A 24,282-nucleotide genomic window follows, 5' to 3' on the forward strand; every position below is an offset into this window, starting at 1 on the left:
TGCCTCCCCATTTCACCAGAAAGTTTGGCACTGTCTCCAAGGGAAGACAATTAGCATGGTGATGTGCAGTGTATTGGTGTGGGTGGGGTTTGCTTTGTCATATTCATGGATTAGTGTCCCGGTGCTGTCTGATGGCTGGATACCCGCATCGTTACGTGTCGGCTAGATGTGTAGTCAAATTCAAAAGTATTTCTTAGGTGTATGGATTGTTTTTCTAGTTAAATTATGAGAAATAACAGTGCCAAAGACTACACGGTGATACTGAGTCACATTTAACATGCAGGAAATATCTGCGTCTTAAAATATTTGCAAATTGGCCTATGAATTTATTTTCAATGATTATGAAGTTATGTTGCGGCTTAATCAACGGTTTGTTCGCTCCAGTTTAATCGTCCACGTTATTGCACCAATCCCCCTCCACATCAACCTCCTGCTTCAATCCGCCTTCACTTGTATTTATCGTGACTGTAAGTATAACAGCTGAATATCATGAACCATTTTCTGCCCCCTAGTGGAGGAAAAATATAAGCTTTGTTTAAGTGACGGACAGATGAATCCTCTTTGCTTTGGTTCCGACCCTGGCCTAAACACCTTTACACTATCAGTTCAGTTAAGACTTCCTTGAATGTGTTGGGGTTGAATTATGACATTTTAGGCGCTGCACCCCAAACTATAATACTCTCATAAATGCCTCCAGTAGGTTTCAGTCATAAAGCTTTTGAAGAATAGCTCAGGAGAAGGAGACAGGTGTCTGCTCCTCAGAGATGGTGTAGTATATCCTGGTATTACACCTCCCCGGCTCTCCTCTGTTTGTCTCAGGCCATAAAACATCTCCTATTAGCATCCCAGACACTTAGCTGACGAGTAGCTGCTCCCCTCTTTATATGCAGGCTCAGGCACATGATCATTTCCATTACAATCATTTGGGTGAAAATATGCAGCAGACACAAACATGACATTAATTTTAATGCGGTGCCACAGCTCAGTTCAATTACATTCCATAAAATATTCACAGGGAATCTCACTCTGATTTAGGAAAAAAAAAGGTCATAGCTGGAACTTCATGGCTGTGCTTACACAGATGATGTATATGTTCATTTCTCAAGGCAGGGACTATATATTCTAATTTTGCACAGGTAGACAACAACAATATCTGTAAATGTGGTGTGTAGGTTCTTTGATTACACCTATATGATTGTAAGATTACACCGTGCGACACTGGCACACAGGGATACGTGCAGGTTTCAATTTGCCATTCCAGGTTTGGTTCCAAATTGACAGATTTCAAAGAATAATATGAGACATTGGTGATTACTGTGACTGATGCCTGCACGCTAGGAACAATCACTTAACACGAGCACACGTGGGGGGGGGGAGAGATTCATGAAGCACAGCACCAGATTTAACGCGTCGCCAAGTGAAAATTGCATTACCGAGCCATGTTTGCCTTGAAAGAGGAGTTATCACGGCATTCCCTCATTTACATACATGCCAGGGAAGCAAATCAATTGCATCATGCAACAGCGTGCAGCACATGTAGCATCTCATTAACATGCCAGCGCTCATTGGGCTTTCTCCTGGCACAGCCATAGCAAGCGAACAAGCCTTCACATGCCGTATTAATGAACTAAACTTACATATAGTTGCATACATACATACTTAAATGTGTATGTAAATAATAGGTCTGATTTGCTACTGTGTTCGTTGTTGTGTTGTTGTTATGCTGTTTGTTGTTCCGTCCCGATTGGTACAAACAAATTCAGTGTTCTGATTCAAATTTATGTGTTACGGCGACTGATTTCTTTCGGGCATTCTCTCGGATGTGTTCACTGACTCTGCTCAGTCAGCGGCAGTAAGAGGTTCTGTTCAGTGAGCAGAACATGATACCAGCAGGTAACCGTTTAGCATGTACGTAGCTAAGTGCAGGACTGAGCTTTAATTTGCTTCTTCACCTACACCTAAAAATACAACAATTTACAGCGCTGTGAAGTGTTCTGGATAAAGGAAGGAGTCAAAACAAATCAAAATGTCAAAGCAGCAACACAGCTGAGTTGGAAGCTGACATTTTAAAGTGTCCTTCAAATGGCACACGTCGCACAAGTGGCTGGGATATGTTTTGGTGGCCTTGTCAGTGTCATGCTGCTCTCTCATCGCTGAAGTGCCGCAGTACTCGCACGTCTACTTTGTTATTGAAGATATTGCTTTTTAAATTGAAAAATGATTTTGTAATTACCAGTGTTAAGATGTAACTTCTTATGTTACATGCAAAAAGGCATTACATTACATCCTCAACAGCTGGAGTATGATATTTTATTATCCGATTTATTTAATTACATTATAGGCAGTTAATACATTCTGCACACTTATTACCTCATTGGTTTCTATGAGAGGCGAGAGGGGAATGCTGAAGTCGACTACTCTGAAATAACTGAAATATTGTCTTCAGAGCTCCTTTTTTTGCCGTGAGAGGGCCCGTCAGCGCACATCGTGTTTTTCAGCATATGGAGAGGAAAGGAGCTTTTCTGCTTTGGCTGTTGAAAAATCTCGACATCAAACTGAGCGAAGATGTTCAAAGGGGCAAAAGAAGAGGAAAGTTTTTGTATCATATCCAGCGGAAACAAGAAGATGACTATGAAAGAGAGGGAGAGAGGGAGGGGGGAGGGACAGAGAGAGGGGGAGAGAGAAACTTAGTGGGTGACACCTCATACATGGTACTCTACAGAGGCCTCCTTACTGCTGATGCCGAAGAGCTGAAAATAAAATTTCCTATCCTGTCAACCTGTCATCCGTACAGGTTTTAAGCATAAATCATCTTATTCAGTATATATTATTGTAGGGGTGAATGACTCTGCCTCTCAGATTGACTGTAATGTCAGCTAAATTTAACATTGGGCCACAGCTCACCCGGAACAAACCTCCTCTATCAATATTAGAAAGTGTTCACTTCCTGCTAAAACAGACTTCCTGTTAGTGTTAGCCGCTTGTTCTGTCGTGGGGGAGACTCCTTGGGAACGCGGCGTCAAGGTTACTGTTTTCGTATATGACGTGATTCATCATTTTTCCTGCTGTTGCGGTGAGGTCAGAAGTAGAGGAGGGCAGGAATCGCGAAGGGGGTTAGAGGACATGGGATGATTTTAATTATACGTGGTGGTAATTTGGTGCAGTCGGCTGTAACTTCCCAGTTTCACACAGGTGCTCTGCACTGGCACACACACAGTAATACACCGCCACTGAGGACATGGCATTCCTGCTGTGGGTGTGTTATGAATATTCAGCTGACAATGTGCAAATTTGACTAATACATTAGCAAGCGGCAACCGCAAATATGTCTATGTGGAGATTCTCTAGATTGGAGATTCTAACTAAATTTCCTAAATCCACTGCAATAAAACCCAAGATGGCTTACGGCACAAATCAACAACTCCCTCCGCAAATATTTGACTGAAATTACACAAGAATAATATATTTGTGAACTGCTTCTGCCCTGTGGTATGGTGCACAGAGCTCCATGGCAAAAGGAGTAGTCATGTTGCGGATTGTCTTCATCGAGAATCCAGTAAGACTTTAGGAAGCTTCCATCCAGCTGCGTCACAGAGCCTCACACCCCAGGTGCTTCTATTGTGTTCAACTCAACCTGCCTTCAGCACGAGGTGGCTTACAGGCCTCAGCAGGTAGCCAGGCCAAGGGGTACTGCCAAGGTCTGAATGCCCGGTCCTATCATGTGTACTCAGACCCTGAGACAGTCATCGCAGGGCTTTGTGCAGCCAAGCATGTTTGTGGACTCATGCAAGGTCATTATGTCAATGCCTGGCCTGTAAAATGTTGGGCCTACATTACACCCTGCCACATTATAGAGTGTGGATGTCACAAATAGTCCAGATCCAAGCAAACCAACAAATGATGATGAGTAACTTTTGAAAGAAACTGTAATGATGGGAAAGCAGGAAGAGGATAAGAAACGGTCTGATGAACTAAAACAAAGCAGAAAACAGTCAGGCAAACAATGGTGAAAAAGGATAAGGCTGACATCATACCAAAGCCAAGATACACATTGATAAACTGGCAGGCAGGTAACTGGGAAAACAAGTAAATAAGGTTGTTCAGCTGTTCTTCACATCAGACATGAGTAAGTAAACACAGCCTTTTAGTTCGCTGCCCCTTCAGCTTGGTTAACCAGCTTAAATAATGGTGGAAAAACAGCAAAGTAACGGGGAAACAGGTAAATGGATAGAACGATTCCTCTGCCAAGAATCTGAGCACGGGCGGGATGCCAGGTTGCACGAGCAGCACCTTTGCAAGGTCACATCTGAAGGCCGCTGACGTCACAAGCGATGGACTAGGCTGTTCCATTTACGAGGAGCTTCGAAATGCGGCCCAAAGAAACGCGTCCGTCTTGTGAACATATTTTGAGAACAGGACTTGTGTGTGGACCACCATAAAATGAATCTATTCACTAAAACGACGAAGATGCCAGTGGCTGAATTGCAAATATACCATTTCTTATTCAGATCAGGCAGGAGGCGACACAGAGCAAAGGTGGAGTCTTAAAAATCACCAACTTGTAAAGAAAACACACTAAATAAACAACTCTACACATGTCCCAGCCATTGCATAATAGGCTATAAACACAAAGGAAATATTTATACTTCCCTGACAGCGAGAATTTGGCATTCCCTACCTGAGGGATCCCTGAGGATGCCTTATAGCAGGCCATCAGCATGCTGACGGTTATCAGAGCAGACAAGCTACCGAAAAACTCCTCACTTCTTCAGGACTGTACGATACAAACTCACTGAGGATTTCCCCAAATCTGTCTCAGTATCCAGGTTTGATATGATCTAATATGGCTGTAAAATGCAGAAAGGACTCATGGTGAACATGAAGCCCCCTGCCTTATTGGTGCCAGTATTCATTTATGTCATGTGTGAGTTACCAAACCATGACTTCCTGTAAACTCACTGCGTTTTTGATGCTGTCATACAAATTCCCAGCTTGAATCTCGAAAAGTAGAAGGCATAATCGCGCAAGAAACTGCCTACAATGTCAATTTGTGCTTCATAACACAAAAAAATGAAAATGCACGTCATACTAATTTGTTTGTTGTTCTTTTTGGGTAGTCAATAACTTTATATCCTGCAGTTATTTTGAAGAGTGGAGGCAAAGCTGAATCATAATTGAAGTGTTTCAGATTTCTTTTGTTATCATAGAATATAGGCAGAGATTGTTCTTCTTATATGGCGCAGATCTGTCTTTGTTCTCTGTTATATGGCAGCTCAGCATTCATTAGATGTTTTCTGTCAGAAAAATGTCAAACCACGCTGAAGTGCATCAAATGCTGGATGAGTGTCTTAGTTCTCCGTCATTATATTGCAGTAAACTGGAGTAAACCATTTTGACTTGCACATAGCCCATATTTTGTCTCAAGTTTTGGAATACTTCTTGGTTATGATGCTACTTGATTACACTCAAACCCTTGAAACGGTACACAGCCTTTGTTTTTGCTTTTCCAATGATCCTCAGCCTCCGATCACGTATAACGATTCTGTGCCAGATGTTTCACACAGTCACATCTGCTCTAGACCATATGTACTGGTGTCCCATGAGTGATAATGAGTTGTTGGACTGAGTGTAGCAACACTTCTTTTATCATGTTTCAGCATCTGCACCATATGTACATCACAAAAAGGTGAAAAGATTGAATGGGATGTTTTTCCAAAATACTCTGCACTCTTTTAGCACAAAGTGAATCACAAATCAACTCCAGGAAAAAAAAGATCCAGCTGCTGAAATGTACAAACCCAACTAGTCTTGTAAGAAAGGACAGGCTGAAGTAAATTCCATTACTATTGACGGTAATGGCTCCAAATGGCAGAATTAAAATAGCACGACTGAATCCTGAATGTGTGACTAATGGCCCAAATAAAAAAAAACAACTTTGTAAACGTTCATTGAGATAACCTGCTAGCTTGAACGGCATCAAAACTACTTTTCAATTGTATTTCTACCTGCTTAATGATTGTGGCGAAATATGTAATTGTTTGGAGTCGGACCGACCATGAATCAAACATGAAGTGCCTTGAAGTGGCTTCACTGCGGTACGTAATTGCAACGAATAAAGAACGGCCCTAACTGTTCTCTTCATTCACTCCAAAGAGCCGTTTAAAAGAATCGAATCATTCACATGTGTTATAATAATGGACTAATTCTGCTTAACGCCCGCGCTGGTGTTTTGTATTGTTCTAGCTAATTTGACCTTCACTTGTACGACAAATTCAAACATGCAGGAAAAACCGTTGCGGCGTCTGCGACTCCATGATGCATGGCAGCAACAGGTTAAATCATCCAGACAAAGTAAAAACACCTGTGTGGGTGCGCAAGCTCCTTAAATGTCAGTTTAGCTTTTCTTATGGGTGGAGAACCGTTTCGTAACAGACACCTGAATTTCATTCGCGCAATCTGGAATGATCTACAGCGGGGGGTTCACCAACGTTCCACGGCGCTCCAAGGAACTCAGCGTGCCAGGTGAATCCAATTAATTACATGGCAGGACAGAACTGGGGCTCAGTAAGGAGCAGGTGGTCGACCCCTGGGTTTCAGTCATTTGTTGCTAGATGAAGGTCCTTGTCTTCTGCAAGCTCATGTTACAGCATTTTCACATGAAGTCTCGCAGAATATGTCCTTATTTCCCCTTTCAGTGGCCTTAATTGTGCCAGTTAGAATGTTGCTGTGCTACCAAGCCGTCCATTCATACCTGCTCTTCTATTTCACTTCTCACCCACCTCTCATCCACCTCCTTTTTTCCCCCCGTTGCTTCCGTTTAGTCATCCAACTGTGACAAGCTTCACCTCCCTCGCACTCTAAGTTTGTCCATTTGTCTGTCTCTCTCTCTCTCACAATCACAAACCCACACCACCACTCTTCCTGTCCGTATGTCTTTCTGTTTTGTGTCTGTCCCACACACAAACACACACGCACATATGCACAAAGCTTCGTCCCTCCCCTGACACCCCTCCAGTTACTTTTCAGCACAGCTCATGTTTAATCTTCCCACATTACCAGTAGAATGCTTGATTTAGAGCTCGAATTTCATACATTTCAACATCCACACAAATATATGTGTTCACGCATATAAGCCTGCTTTCCAGAGTGGAAATAGAAGGATTTTACCCGTTGCATGTCTGTGTATCACGACATCTCTCTGTGGTAATTGATGCCTTCCAGTGTTCATCAATGCTCAATGCAGGTTTATACCCCAGATGCTCAAAGGTCTTGTGGAAGTCTATGAGGGCTCCTCGCTACATGCATAAAACCTATGATTTGTCAGCCTACAGTTGAAGCTGCCTCATTGCCAGGGTCACTGCATTATTATCCAGGATCACTGCTGAACATGATTCACTCATCACCTCCCCTTCAAGCCAGTTGGAAGTTGTTTTTTGCATCCTGGCCATCATTGCGTGGATGTTGGTGTGTTTGATTTGATTTGTTTCACGTTTCTCTTCAACTTAATTGCTCTGGCAAGTTGGCAGAAGGTATTTGTAGTCGTTTTAAATGCAAATCTGAATGAACTTAATCTACTTTTAAAAATCTAACCCTAAAATAAATGGGATGTTTTTGTTTGGTTCAATTAGTAAATAGATTAATTGTGTTATTTGTACGTACATGTACGTCAATATTTCTTTTAAAGACAAAAAGGATTTCAACACAAAACTGATTTTAACGAATATGCACAGAAAACAGGCACAGGAGAGCACAAAACATGTAATTTGAAAAGCAATACGGACATCTGTTTTGTTTCCACTTAATATGAGAAGGTTCCACTCCTTCAAGAAGGCCAGACTGACATAATCACTGACTTTATCACGCTGCATGTAGGATTTCTAAAACCATGTGATGAAAGAACCTTAAACAGATACTTGAGACTACCACCATGCTTTAAAGTACAGCAACATCAGACATCAGCAGCAGCTCCTGAAAATATTCTATTTGATAACTAAGATCTCAGCATTTAAAGAGGAGAGCCAGACAGGCCAGCATGCTGTCTCACACTGTCAATGAGGATCTCAAAGACTGAGATATAGTTTAGGTATATTTAAAAGGACGGAACTCAAAACTGTCCGAAAGTTGATCATGAATTACTAATTTGCTAACTGAAATAGAGATGTTTACATATTTATGCATCAAGTCACTGATGTGTTGTGAAGAGGGCATGTAGTGACACAGCAGGGGTCCCAAAACTTCAGACTAAGAAGCTTGATTGACCTTCCAAAAGCTTGTTTTCTCTGAAATGAAAGATAGGGGGCAAATTGGGGGTAAAATGGAGGCCAACGAGGGTTATTTTCCAGCAAGACGGAAAAAGTTGTCTCTTTGTATTCGGTGGGGCTGAGGTGCGAAGGGTAGAAATATCTGCTTGTTTCTTTTTGGGCTTCTGGATACACCCGTGATGGAGCGAGGCAGGGTGCGGGCTGAAGCTACGTCAGAAAGAAATCTCTTCCATTCAGGACTTTTTCTTCCTCCAACAAAATGCCAGATAGAAAGGCGGAGATGAAATACATATGTTTGCAACAAAGTACAAAATATGGATTTTCTGCTTTCACTCTTGCGTTCTCCTCCTCCTGTGAGTGTCGTGATTCCCATGCCATAACATTTTATATTGCAGTTGTGTAAAAACATAAACTAAAAGAATGGCAAATAAGTGTAGAAACTCTCTTATTTACTTTACAGTCTAACACCTAAAAAAAACTGGATGAATTCAATGGTTGTGAGTTTTGAAATGGAAATTGCAACAAAAAAAAAAAGGATAACAAAACAAATTTGAATTCAATATCCAATTTCATGACGGACATATTGATCGTACCTCAATATATCCGAAGATTTTACATCCTGCTTCAAACTAAATGGTTTTTCATCTTGATCACATTATGTTTTGATCATTATTGCGATTCCATTACAGTCAAGTCAGCCACAAAAACTCCAGATAAGATCCAGAACATGCTCTGTGTATGTTCGAGGCATCTGTGTGTGAAGCGTTATCTGATTCACTGGTTGCACGTCAATTAATCAATATGAGTATCGGCTAAATATCTCCAATATCACAATGCAGCGTATTGAACTGGGCTGTAGTATGAGAGCAGGACTCGTATGATGCTAAAGTGTCAGTGCCTGTGTGGAACCAACGACAGGACAATGATATTAAAAAAATGACAGCGAACGACAATAAATCAATGTGAACCTCTGAAGAGCGGAGCGTTGCAAAGAGTGGAATCGGTTGCTATTGGAAACTGCCTTGCAAAGGAGTGACTGGCATTGTCCCTGATGCGTCTGAGATCTGAATAGCGGCATATACACACACACACACACACACACACACACAGAGATAGAGAGACAAACACTTATTTCTTTAATGAACACAACCAACCCCCCCACATGAAGATGTAACCCCACTCAAACCGTCCAGATGACCTCCTCCTTCATCACACACACATGCACATCTTCTCCCACTCCTATTAAACCCTTCGACCAGACTTACTTACCAGTTTAACAGATGAGTTGCGGCGCTTGTTGACTCATAGCATGGGGCTATATTATTCTCCCCCACACGTTTTACGGATCAATAGGTGCTTCATTTGGCGGCGGTCTAAGTAAAGCATCTGTTTAGGCAGCTACTCCATCTCTCTGAGTATTTTGGCAACGTTCAACCATTCCTGTGGCCTTATTTAGCCTACCTATCCTCCTCTGCACCCCAGAGGCTCATCACCCTGACAACGGCCCTGCTGTGGATGTCTAGCCACACACTAGCAGAATGCTAGAAGGCAGGTATGGATGGACGTTTTCTGTACCTGTCCAGAAGGAGGACAGAGAGGTGATAAAGGAACTTAAAAACAGCGAAACAATGAATCATTACCTTTGATGGTAGAGACGGTACAGTTACTGGGAGAATCGGCTGCATTTCCCGTTGCGTTTGATGGATTTCTTCATCTTCAAAGAGAATTTGAAAACGGAAGCGAGCGCCACTCTCCAGTGCCAACGCCGCTAAAGTTTTCATACTTGGTGGTAATGGCAGATGGTAGAGGGGGTGTACGTCTGCAAAATCACTGCCTACGCGTTTACAGACTTCTATGAAGGGGAAGAATACTGCATAATGTGGAAAATGTATGGTGGACAAAAACTCTACAGGCTTTGCCACAGTAAATTTGTATTTTTGCTACTGGCAATAATAGTGGAACCACAAAAACACACTACTACTACTGTGTGTGTACTGTGAAAGAAATGCAGCAAAGTAGGAAACAACAATAACTTCTTCACTACAACATGGAGGAAATGTATTCATAGGTGGATTGTATACATTACATCATTCTGAGTTTTGGCAGATTAAAAGCGGCCCACACACTCCTGAAACGCCCACACAAGTGTTTTGGCTTGTTGTGACTGATTGAGCTTGGGTGTCCGAGACTGTTTGTTTTAGTTATGTGTACGTTAGGGGGGAATACATTACACCATTATGATTCGTTTAAAGATCCTGCACACCCACACAGGGGATTCTGGGTGATTAGACCTCCTGCTTGGATCGAGCTCACCAAACTCCACAACAGCAAAATGATTACTAAAGTTGTCTCACCCGAACATGTCGAACAGACGCGAGATTTGGAATTATGTCAATCAAGCTTAGTCCGGCCACGCCCACACAGGTTTAATTAGCTAGAATAAGTGGCATCGCCCCTGTGGGTGGCTTCTTGTAAGCTGCAGACGAGGAATCGAGCACCGAGTGTAAGCGGAGGCGCGACAGACAAACGACACGCATCTTCACAGCGGGTGATATGTGAGATATTGGAAAGACAAAAAAAGAGACCAGTGGGTAAGAATGGAGCAGAGATGAGAGGAGTGAAGGAGTGAGAGAGCAAGACAAGAGAAGGAGGAAGCAGATGGATGGACAGATTGAGGCAGCGCGCAGCTTTAGCATGATTAACTGCCATGACACACTCGTGGCTCCCTCTGTCTTTTGCTTCCTTGTCTGAGACTCTTAGCCCGCTCTTGATTGTTGTGGATGTGTCCCTGTACACGGGGTCATACGATTGGCCGGCGCTCTGAGGAAGGCTTCACACTGCGGTCTACTCACAATCACAAGCCGGACATTCCAGCTGTACTTCCAATTCATTCCAACTAGTAAAAGTCAGGACAGAAATAGGCAATGATTTCTTTGGGCAATTGAAGTCACTGTTGCCTGTGCCACTGCCGTTAAGTCAATATTTGGAAACACTGTCCAGCTACATGTATAAAGAAAATCTTGACTTCCTGACGACGCAAAGAGACAGACTAATTCCAGTTTTTGTGTACATAATTTCATTTATATGAGGAAAAAGGGAAGAAACCTTGGCAGTGGCAGTTCAAAGAGCCATATAGAGTGCAATAGCAAGTGGTGTGAATAGACATACATCACAAAGTGACAAAAGAGTTGTATGATGTATGAAAATGAGATGCGTAGCGGCAGTGGGGGGATACAACTTTCCTTTCAGCTAATTAAGTAAATGTCACCATCGCACAGGAGCCGGGACAATGCAGGTGTTCCAGCCTCCAGTTTGTTTACTCACGGATGTCTCTGCTCCTGGCTTTACACTTAGTCTAAGTGTAGCGCGCTCGTCAGTTACTGTCCAATCATGCTGGCTATCATTTCTCATAACAAGGATTCTCTTTTCGATTTTCTCAAACAAACGGCTGCTTGTTTTCCCCCCCGCTGGTCATGTAAATCTCACCGCCCGCCCACCAGAATATGGAAATGCAAATGAAAGACCAATCAGACAAAGCATGTAAGGATATCTGACAATGTTTTGATTACCTGTTGTCAACTGGTGGTGAACAATAGTAAGGGAAACATTTGTTTGTCAGCAATTAAACCTTAATGTGTCGATGAAGAAATGAAGAATGCAACTTAATCACAGACTACCTGAAATGTAGATGGATAAATACAGATTTACCCCGAAATAAATCACTTTTCTGCAAACACGGAATTAATCAGACCAAGGCTTTTTCTAGTTTTCTGGAATGATGTCAAATCAACAGCAGAATCATTTTGGAAATTCCTCCAGATTAGACGGAATCACTGTGATGAAGTGCCAGAGCTACGACACGCTTAGAACAGATGGCACCAAACAGCCCTGAATCTCTGGAGTGATTATGTCTGATAAAACATTGCAAGGTAATGAAATAAGGGCTGAGTAGAAAACAGAAGACGTGATCCGAGTCTGTCCCCGCACCGCCTCCAAAGTAAAATGGCGGCCCACCTTGGCCTGCTTAACGCCAGGCCTCTTCATAAGATGACCCATCAAATGCAATCACATTACACGTGATTGATTCATTCAGCGGCTGAGGCAGGAACACACACTGCTGCACTACCTTCAGCTTGTTAAGTCTGATATAACGTCTTTGCTTTGGGTTCAGGGAAGACTAACTCACACAACAGCTGATTTCTCCTGACTGATTCTATTAATGGTCAGTTTATGTGAACAGGCCTACACGTCGCTCTTGACGTTTGCATTTCTCGACTGACTCGATGTATTATCTGAAAGCCCCGTTGTTAAAGCCACGATAAGCAACATTTCACCTTGCGACAGCCAGTCAATTTCACACTACAGTACTTGTCACTCATGTTGATGAGCTGTCTTCCTATCAGAGATAAATGTTGTGGGGGAGGGAGGGAGAGGCGGCCTGCAGTGCTCCTCTGATCTATGTTGCTGTTCTTTCTTTACCGTCACCGGAACAAGGTCAACAATGATTTTAACCCAACTGTGTGCCGGATCTGGAATAAATATGGAGCTTAGATCAGATTCAGACCTTAACCAAGGCATCAGAGGAGTGATGATTGTTCATATCTGGTGATGTGACTGTTTTGCAGATTGAGTAACGGCTCAGTAAAGACTATTTTACCCGTATCCCTCTTGCCTCTTACCTTTTAGTTTTGTGATTTCTGTTTGGGGCGGGGGTTCATATTGTGTGTGTCACCGACAGAGTTAGATCCCCAGCTGGTTCCTCTGGCTGGGAGATGTAATCCCTGCAGCGAGTCCTGGCTCTGCCCCGGGGCCTCCTCTCCTCTCAGGAAGTCATGGCAGGAACAGCTCCAAGGGGACGCGGCTGGGGGCATCTGTTCAAGGCCCCCCAAAGCACTTCAGTGGGCTTGTTTCAATATGACACAGTAGCTTTCCCAATCAGTCTACAGTGCCTGCTGAGCTTCTGTTCTGCAGGTCATTTTCACTCCATTTCATCATTCAGTTAGTACGTGAACCAGGTTGAGGGCAGAAAACCCTGCCATCAACATGCATCCAAATATGTCCAAAGTATGATGGCAGATCAGTTCTCTAGGCTTGCTGATATCATTTGCATAATCCTAACATCTTCATGCGAGATTGGCTACATCTGGGATACTGGCAGTGAAGACAACCATTTCACAACTGGAACGCAGCTTTGCCAGTTTTTTTTCCCATGCTGGTTGAGAGAAACAGAGATACCAGATGAGAAAAGAGAGGGAGGGGAAAGAGGGGAAGAGATAAACATCTGGGGTCTGCTGGAGAGCGAGGATGTTCCCAGCTGTCAGACATTTCCAGCTGCTCCTCTGACCTCTGCTGTGCCAAGCGGAGGACCATGGGAGCAGCTTAGGACCGTCTTGTATTTCTACTACACTCATGTTTGAAGTCTCAGGAGTGAGTTGCATGGCAGAGTCGTCTCATAATCATATTTAGGGTCACGACCCCACCCAGATCCTGTGCAGAGGCAGTGTTGGCATTCTCTCAGAAGTCCAATTGATGACTTTGTATTGCGTCTCTGTAACACTGGGCCCTGATTCTTGCCTTTTCTTTCACTTCTCTTGACCTCCCTTCCCTCTCCCTCTATCCGTTCCTGTTTGCCTCTCCCAACTGCTTAGATTAAAGGGTTTTCCTGTTTAACCATCAACATCTGGCGCATTTGGTGAACACACATTTTGAAGGTGCTTGCAAAACTCTGGCTCTTAAACAAAAATGTGCATTTATAAATCCAATCCAGGCTTCTCTTAAATACCTGTTTGAGAGGTGGATTGCAGGCAATCATATTAAGATTGGAAAATACCAATTAACTCCTGAGGAGTCTGCAAATTTATGCCAAATTTAATCACAGACTCTTGAGGTACAGATGCCAAATGGTACAGACAGCCTGTGTGCATATTTTGACTTGCATTATTTTCCAGTGTGTGCGATGTGCAAGTGAATACACAAGTGCATTCACAGATATAGTTTTCTTTTATAAATGTACTTCTATATACTACTATCTATGAGCTTGCTGGTATTAGATGTGTTGCACTGGGACACTGCAAGCATGCATTCATGTGGACATATGGGCAGTTCCTTATAGTGTGTTCTCATGTAAAAGACTCTCACGAAGGTCAGCTAGGTACAAGGGACCCAGTGGGAGGAAGCGGCACAGATGGAGCCCCAGACCCACCGAGCAGCACTGGATGTCAGCTGCAGTGCTCCAGAGAGCCCCTGGGATCCTCTGGGCCTGTGACAGACATGTGCTCTCTGTTTTACTCACCAATCAGTTAAATGGAGCAAAATCTAAAAAGGCTTTAGAGCACCGCTGCTGTAAAAAGAATGACAGATTTAGTTATAAGATGGTTCAATGTCTTATTTAGAAAACACTCTTAATGTGAATCTTTGACACCTCATTATTCTTGCCTCTATGAATAACAGCGTTAAAGGCCATGCACAGTTCAGCAGGGACACCAAACTCTGGATACTTCTAGAGGCCAACCTCACAGGTGTCTACACAAGCATAAGGTCCTAGGAAGAAATCAAACACATTACATATGCAGTTAATGAAATAGTTGGAATAAAACAAAATAACGTGTCACCATACAGTATTTGTCTGAGACGATGCAAACTTACCAGGAAGGTGACTTCAAGGAAGAAGTCTCCACTTTGCAAATGCTCATATTGGTATTGCTATACCCAGTCACTGGGGGATGGAGTCCTGGAATCCCGGTGCTCAGTGGTTATGTAGGTTACAGTCTGGATAGGATGTTTATCACAATGCTAACACTCCCAAGAGTCTTTTACACTCATAACCACAATGAAACTACTGGGTCTGAAAACGCGTTACTGGGGCTCAAATGCAGAGACAGACGGATACGAAGATCTGAGGAGGAGTCAAATTAATTACATTTTTTTGGAAGGTGTTACAACTGCATGTAGGTTTTTCACAATATTGTCAATACACATTATGATCAGTTAATTAGTCCGTCTCTATGCTACGAGATAGCTTCCATTTTAATTGGTGTTAAACCTTGCCAAATCGAATAAGTCAAGCAGGGTGTGAAAAGCAGTCAGAGAGCTGCTGATTAAGGACCCTTAGTGTGTGTTTGTGTGTGTGTGTATGTGTGTGTATGAGCATGTTTGACAGCTGATCCTTGGACAGACAGTAGGTCTCTAAAGTCTGTGGTGCTGGATGGCTAGTGTCCAGTTTCCTGTTTGCTTTACTTGTTCACGGGTCACGCTGACAGCAAAGCTCCCAACCCGAATGTCACTCACCCCAGCCGCTTCCTCAGCCGCTCCCAGGGGAATCCTGAGGCGTTCCTCAAATAGATGGGATAAGAAATCATGCTAGCGTTTTCTCGGCCTGCCCCAGGGTCTTGTTTGACATGTCTGGAATCCCCAACTGTCTCCTTTTGATGTAAACCAGCGGAGGTTCTATTCTGAGTTTGAACATAGTGATCTTTAAAAAAAAGTCTTGTTTGAATTTTGTGCAATTGTTTGTTTTCCCACTTCCATTCTGATGACTTCGGCTTAATTGTCGTTTCGTTTTTGAATAATAAGTAAATCACATAGGCACACAAACAGAGGGAGGGAGGGAGGGAGGGAGAAAAACAAGCCAATACATTGTTAACACAGAACTGTAGGTAGCACTGAGGTGCAAAGGGTTCATCATTTAAACAACATTGTGCCTCCTTCAACAATTACCCTCCCCACCTTTCATGTACAACCTGCAATTTCAACAAGGTGCAAAGTGATGCTGAAGTGCTGCTCTTAACCGTCGCCGTCCATATAATTCCTCCAACAACAAAATGCGGCGGCAGCAATGAAAGCCAGAACTCGTGACAATGCCCTTCCTTCTGCCTGAAACTCTTCATCGCAGCCACTTTCTTCATTGAATAGGTGTCTCACCTTAATGGTGAATTTCTAAAATGGAATAAACTGAATTTCCATGAGGTTTGATTTGTGTGAGACTCCAGAGCTCCAGGTTACAACTGAACCCACAACAAAACCTTTGCTTCAGCCCCAGTTTTATTCTTTGCCTTCAGCATCTGTATCAGCACAGACTCCAACATATTTCATTTCATCATCACCATTAATTGACTATTTTGGAGGAGAGCAGCTCCAGTTTTCCATCATCTTACTGTCAGGAAGCAGCTGGCAGCTGCATCGCAAGTCCGTAATGCAATCGGCTACTTTGTGAACGCCTTCAGATTCTCATTGTGTCAGGCTTTGTTCAGACTGCTAATACCCCTCGATTGGACCCAACACCCAGTATTTTTCCTTGTCTGGCTCAGATGGCGCCCTTTCATGCCGCGGCCATTATTCATTATTCACTCAATTTATATTTTCATTTCATTATTGCGTTGTCTTTATTGGCAACTTGTAAATCTTTGCTTTGAAAATGTGTTATTAGATGCAGGCTTTGAGGATCAATAGGTGAAATATGGCTCTCCAGCTTTCATATCCATCATGTACACCTGTGTCAGAACAGTTTGCTGGCAAACAACAGCTCATAAGGTTGTTTGTGTAATATTCATTAGGGGAAAGAATCCTCATTTCCTTATGCCAACCCAGAAATTAAAATATCTTGTTTTTATTCCGTTTTTGTCCCTGGCTGTCTCTCTACTAAAATCATTAGTTCACATATCCATCAAGCAGGTTTACTCTTGGTACACTGTCTCCTCTGAAGCTTTTCAGTAAAATCATGTTTTCCAATCTTCAGTATATCAGTGATTAGAAGCAATAGAGAAAATAAAGATTTCACTTTTTTGTTCTGACTTTTTACTGATTTTCTGCCATAATTACCTGGATTTTGCAGCAATAGTTGCTATTTTCCATTAATCACAACTTTTACTCTTTGTATTTATATTCATAAAGTTTCTATAGATCTTTATGACAAATCAAGAACGAACAACATGCTTTATTTTATTGTGATACTAGGCACTGCAATTTCTGACACATCATCCACATTCTAATCGTCGTCTAACGTTACCTTAGGTAGTTTAGACAAACAAATTGAACTAGAACTATTCGTGAGGTTGGCAGATGAGTTTTAGTAGCAAATTCAGAACAAACCAAACCAATAGATTACTGCAGTCCTCAATACTTCTGACATTGGTTCTGCATCTAAGCCACCCTAACCATGAGGAGCAGTGGTCAGCCACAGTCCAGTGCCCAGGGACCAACTTCAACTCCCCTTAGTCAAGGGCACTGGCAGGAGTAATTAACACACATGTTTTTGTGGTTATGGGAAACCTTAGCGGCGAGAGGAAACCATGCAGACAAAGGCAGAACATGCAAACTCCACACATGAAAGTGCACAAATGGAAGCCAGACCTTAACGGGTGATCAGAACAAAAAGAGCTTTGAAATAGATTCCTTATCCAAGAGAAGAGACAGCAATCTGAGTTCACACAGCTGGTGGGTTACACAGAGAATCAAAGGAGTCAAGTTGGAGTGGAGGAATCTGTATAGGACAACGGCTGAAATTCTAGTGCTGTACCGAAAAAGTCAACATATTTCCAGCTGGTACAGAGGTTTTGTTTCTCCGAGACACTTCAGCGTCTTATTCTTATTTTCGTGGTCTCATTCCTCCATGCATCTGACGTGAAGAAACAGCTGAATTTCAGGGATTATCCATATTAATTTGAGTTAAATCACCTTGCAGTATCTTCCCTTTCCTTCCCTTTGCTCCTCTGATTTAATTGTTTATTTACACCACCTCTCTTTTCCTTTAATGAGTAATAGCTCAAGGAGTAATTATGGCGAGACACAACACAGTTTAGTCTTTGGGAAGAGATAATTACCGCTCTGAAGGCTGTCACGGTTTGATTGTCTGAGAGGACTGTAATGATTTTTGAGGATTTTCTAAATTGCAGCACTTTAACATATCTTTAGCTGCCACGCTACCAGTCGCTGGCTCAGGCAGATTGTACAGGACTTAAACTGGAAGAGGAAATACAGTTAATTAGCAGAGGCAGCAACGCAGGAGGGAGGGAGTCGGTGTTGTGGCGGCAACATGGGCTCGTATGTAGTCGTTGCTTCTGTTGCTAATAAGATGGAGCTCTTGGTAGAACAGAGAAGAAGAGCTTAAGCGAAAGAGCTTTGAGATCAAATTCAGAGGAAAATTCAGAGAATGACGCAACTTTGCTCTCACTCTTGCAATTAAGAACGCTTGTCATGCCTAAATGTCTGTAAGTGCTAAGATGTTTGCCTCAGCGCCTAAATTATTAAAGCCAGCTGAAGAGGTCCCTGGAGTCAGTTAAGGAGGTGTGAGGTTGTTGCATTGCGCACACAAACACACAGGCCAGCGCCTCATGTGTGTTCTTATGTGAACTGCAATGCAAGGAGCGCAGCTTTCCCCCCCACAGGTCACCAAGACTGTGAGTCAATGAGGAAACACGCTTGAATGGAATGAAAGATTCCACCTTTTCTATGTTAATATTGTGTTAATTGACCATTACTAAACCTTAGATAAACACCTAAGAAATTGGCCTGTGAAAAAAAATCATTGTTTCTTGGGCCAAGATGCACCTCTCCACTAAATCCAATAAGAATCTGTCAATAACTGCAAAGACATTAACCACCCCGGCGGAAGTAAATAGCTTTTGTTTCTATGGCGACACCTTGACTCTCAGGCTGTTTGGTTTTTGAGTGTAATCCAGACACCCATACTGCCCATATCCACTTCACTCCAAATGTCTTTCTGCTCTCATATTTGCCATTTACCTCCCTTTCATCTGTTTCTGCCCACATTTCCAACAGTCTTTTTAAGGTGGAATCATTTATTGCGTTGACACCTGCGGGGTGTTGAAGTGAGTGAGAGAGGCTTTCCTTGGACAAAAAACAAAAAAGCTTCAATAATAACACCAGAAACTGCTGTGTTCAGGATCACCTGGATGAAGCCGAAACCTGTAGATATTATAAATTGGATGAGAGTCCTGCTGAACACCGTGAAGCAAACCTGCAGCAATTTATTGGTCTTGACCCCATTTTCTCCTCTTCGTCCTTAATACTGATCGATCCTCACCAAAATGTTGTCAATTGCCAGTGGACTGTGCCGGCCCCGCTGCGTAAAGTAGTGCAGATGTGATTTTGCTCCAGGTGTGTTGCATCATCATCGCTCCTCGTGTTTGGGTTGTTTTGCTCTGTGGTAAATTCCCGGTGTTATGCGGCGCAAACATAGGGAGGACACAGTTCAGATCTGAGCACCCAGGAAATAAAAACTATACGTGAGGTGACATTTCGGAGCATGACTTCAAATTATCCGTCATGTAAGCAATGTTTATTCCCAGCGAGGGAATCGATCAGATAAATCAAGAGCTGCTGGACATAATTCAAAGATAATTGTGGAATCACCAGCTTTCGCGGCGTAGTGTACCGACAGAATGATGAATAACATACATGGCGTACTTTTAAATGCTGTTTACTCAACACAGCAACAGTAAACACAATTTACATCCTTTTTTTTTCTTGGCCAGCAGGATTTTCTGGGGTAGTTTATAATTGAGTCTAGTGGTGCATGAACTTTCTACAGCTGCAATCTGTCTAAGCGCAGCTATTCCTCCCGCTGCAGGGCCCGGCGTTCCTTTGTTGACTACCTCACGTCACAGCAGTCCCCCCTCCCCCCCTCCGATCGTGAGAGATCTTGATGAAAGCAGAATGTAATTATTAGTGTGGAAGTTCTCGGGGGGTGGCAGGATCTTTACATGGTTCAACAAGCAGCGCTCGCTCCGTTTTTTGAATGGCGAACATTCGGCGCCTCTCAAGGGCAATTATTTCAACCCTCAATCACCGCCTCCCCCTGAATGACAAATAAGGAATTGAACTGATGTGGTTGAAAGTTGGCAAATAATGTCACGCTCCATTCATCCTCCCCCGATCCTGCCTTTAAATCACTGCGTTATAGCGTTTAAAAATAATCATTTCAAATCAAAATTGCATGTTTTCTCTGTGAAATCGTCAAATAAAGAATGGAGCAACCTATGAGCAACACACGTTAGATTCCCTCTCCAGCATCACACCGATGAGATGTGTCACTTTTCAGCGTGATGAATGCACGTTTATATCACACGCAAAGGCCGGAGCATGCCGCATGATGTAATCCATCAAGAAGATCAGCGCGGGGAGCAGAGGTGGTGTGGCGATCTTAACTGTCAGAGAGTGAGAGGAGAGGAGAGATGGGAGAGGTGGAGGAGGGCGGGAGGGAGGGAGGAAGCACACGGGTCTGCTTTAAATCAGCAGACAGGAGACGGCCAACGGGAGGCTGAACATGGCTGACAGGCAGCCGACAGCAAAGGTAGGGGGAGATCAGGCATTTCTGTAATCCAACGAGACAAAAAGAGGAAAACGCCAAATTGGAAATGAGTGTGAAAAACGACGGCGGCGATGGCGGCTGCCTCAATTTCAGTAAACAAGACTCAAGGAGGTGTCAGCCCTTTTTGTATGAAATTGTTACAGTGGTACGCTGACACCATCCAAAAGAGACACTTCACCTTGAGGCGTGCCGGCCGGCGGCTCAGAGGATTTTTATCTCTCCTGAGTCAATGCAGAGGATGATGACAAACACATGTAAGCGCAAAACAAAGAAAGTGGCAAGAATAAAAGACATTGTTTAAGGCCCGGGGATGGCATGGGCAGTGATTCTGCTTTGAACAGCCTTGGGAGCCTTCAAATGTCAAAAGAATAGAAGAGGAGAGGAGGTTTGGCAAATCCTATTTAAATCTGCATCAGCTACCTCGTCCTTGGATTGATTAATTAAATCGCTTTAGTTCATCACAACGCTTATATTGAGTTTGACAAAGCCTGGATCAGTGTGAGGAATACAGCTGCATATCTGTGTCTGGTGTCAAACCCAGCATGAAACTCTGCGTCCTCATATGTGGACACTTACACTTTTCCTTCCCTACAGCATTTTGCTCAACTTAGGCCTGTTGTCCTCAGGTCTGGACATTTTCTGTTGCTCCCTAGTGGTATAAATATCACTTTGGTCGCTAGTAAACATAGCAGACAGGAAGAAATCTCTTATACCTTTTATATAATCACACTCCAATCACAATCCAGGTCTCAGGAGGTTCTTGTTATAGTGGAATACAGTCGAGAGTCTCTGCTGAACTTTGTTTAAGTGTCCAAAAAATTAGGTTTACTAAAGGAATTGCAAACAGGAAGTCAAACTGCCTTGAACGCTTCATTTTTGGTGAGTCAGTAGAAACAGTTTTCACTCAAATGAGTGCTGCCGAGAGGGAGAGCAGCAATGACGTAATGCCTTTTATTTTTGCAAATTAGAGCAATGCAATTATTTTCAAAATAGACCCAGTGGAACAAAGATCTGCATAACGCAGGGCCCCTTTAAAGGTCTGTCCTCTCTGCATCTGTGTGGACGGCTCAAGCAGGGTGGCCTCACTTTGAGTCGAGAAGCGAGAGCAGCAACATTGATAAAAAAACGGAGTGCTTATCCCAATTATTCTTGACAAGGTTGGCGTAACCTACAAAGAAATCTTCCGTGCCGGCTGAGTTATGGAGTAAAGCTGTGAGAGAAGCGACTCAGCGGCGGCTTTCCACAGCGACTCAGCGCCCGGCCAGGCCCGGCCCACTGACGCGTAAATAAATAAATGCAGTCGAGAGGAACAATAAACAAATGATTGTCAATGTTTATCATTTTATTAAACATTATCGAGCTCGGAGTCGTGGTTGTTGTGCAGAGGAGCGATTGTATTTATTGTGGTCCTAATGTTAATATTAAAGCCCCCCCCCAGGCCTGTCTGGCTAACACGCCTGTAGCGTAATGGATTATTTGTTAGTATCACACTCTCAGACAGGAAAATAAGTTTAAAATGAGGCTAAACATGTAACTCTTTCATCGCTGCGGCTTTAATGATCACACCGACAACAGTTTATTGTTTGGGAAGCTTGAAATTGCAGCGAGCGAGGCAACACAAGCGCACCTGTGACCAGAAGATGAGCGGTTCAGTTCTTTATACCTGCTGGGTGGAGGAGGAGAAGGGGGGAGGGTACAGATGACACACCGGCTCGTTCCCTTAACCACCACCTGCCTCTGCAACCCCCAAATGTTCCAGTTACACGGTCAGTTCACCCAAATCGCAGAGCAACAGTGGAGACTCGCCGAGCAGATAGTTTAGTTTTCTCTCACCGCCATTGTATGAAATTGTACTGCCATTAAACCGCAGCAAAGCTCTCTCATCTTCTCCTCGGCTGGAAATAGCTCAAATCCAAACGCATGCAGGGACGCCAGGCAGAACTTGCTTGTTTAGTGCAATAACAAACCCCCAAACAAAAGCAGGAGAAGAAGCCTGTCTGCTTTAACGGGGGAACAAAAAATAAGGATATCTTCCAAGAGGTGCCAGAGGGACCTGTCTCTCTCTTCTTTCCATCTCTCCGCCATGACCGGGAGGGTGTTTTCTGAGGAAAAACAACGCGGCTGTCAACAGCTAGTGCAGCGGGCGCCAGAGGCCAAACAGAGAAGGAAGCAGCACTTAATGTAAGGGAATGGATTAGAGGGGCTGATTATGCCTGGGAGGGGGGAGCGGAACAAAGTGAGAGGAAGAGCGAGCCGGAGCGAAGAAGAGAGGGAATTTGTTTGAATGCGAGCGTGCGACACACGGGCGGGTCGGATGTGTGTGTGATTATGCATATGTATGTGATGTGTACTCGCATGCATGCAGGGATGAGTGTGATGTGTATACGTGTGTACATTTGCTTGCTTATACATGGGTGTGTGTGTGTGTGTGTCAACTAGGAGAAGAAGAAAGGAAAGACTAATAAGGTGGTCAACATGCTGGTGTTCTCTTTCCACTTAAATCTTCACATTAAAGCACAGCTGCTCCATCACTAACACATGCAGTGACATGGCGTGTAACATCAATGCATGACCTCTTTGTTTCCTTCCTTAACTCCTGCTTCGTTATTCTATTCTATTTCTATACGTGTATCGAAAGAAGTCTGTTCAATTCTGCTATGATGACGCTGCATGAAGTCATTGCAGTTCCTGTAGTATGAACCTAATAGATCTTTACTGGTTTAGCACAGAAACCCTCTCTCTCTCTCTCTCTCTCTCTCTCTCTCTCTCTCTCTCTCTCTCTCTCTCTCTCTCTCTCTCTCTCTGTCTCTGTCTCTGTCTCTCTCTCTCTCTCTCTCTCTCCTTTTGCTACTATACACCTTTGATTTCCAATGCATCCATCAGGGGTGAGCAGGGGTCAGGAGCACAGAGACCCGGTGGACAGATACGGTACAACACAGGCTCAGGTCAGATAAAAAAACACACATACAGCGGTTATTTTGACCTACACAAATCTGCACGTCCCAAGTGTGACATGATATTAGCAGCATTCACGCATGTACAGCATATAGAGCACCGGAAACAATCTGTCATTTGTATTTACGCCAATAATAGTTGCCAAGAATGAATTGCCAGTAAACCCTGCACGAACTGAAGCAATTAAAAGGCCTAAATGTTTCCTCCGGGGGGGCAGAGTCATTGAGATATGCCGTCCAAATTTGCCAAACACATTTAAAAACCCAAATATCACAAGTTAGGAAATCTCATTACATGTTTCATCAGGAAATCTGGCTGTTCAAAGGAGAGAGAGAGAGAGAGAGAGAGAGAGAGAGAGAGAGAGAGAGAGAGAGAGAGAGAGAGAGAGAGAGAGAGAGAGAGAGAGAGAGAGAGAGAGAGAGAGAGAGAGAGAGAGAGAGAGAGAGAGAGAGAGAGAGAGAGAGAGAGAGAGAGAGAGAGAGAGAGAGAGAGAGAGAGAGAGAGAGAGAGAGAGAGAGAGAGCCCGCCCGCCCGCCCGCCCGCCCGCCCGCCCTCCCTGCTGGGAGCCACATGCTGCAATATGACTAGTGAATTGGAAAGAACTTTAAAATGCAATTTATTTATTATAGATTTGTTCAGGTTGATTTTGCAGCAAAAGTAAGAAGGTGAAGGTTTTGACTTGAAACATTGTGGGTATTTATCTATTCCATACACATCATAGGTATTTATTTATTTAGA

This window comes from Genypterus blacodes, unplaced genomic scaffold (assembly GCF_046128005.1).
Source record: "Genypterus blacodes isolate CSIRO-AG114 ecotype Tasmania unplaced genomic scaffold, CSIRO-AGI_Gbla_v1 ptg000058l_1, whole genome shotgun sequence".
NCBI classification, from domain to species: domain Eukaryota; kingdom Metazoa; phylum Chordata; class Actinopteri; order Ophidiiformes; family Ophidiidae; genus Genypterus; species Genypterus blacodes.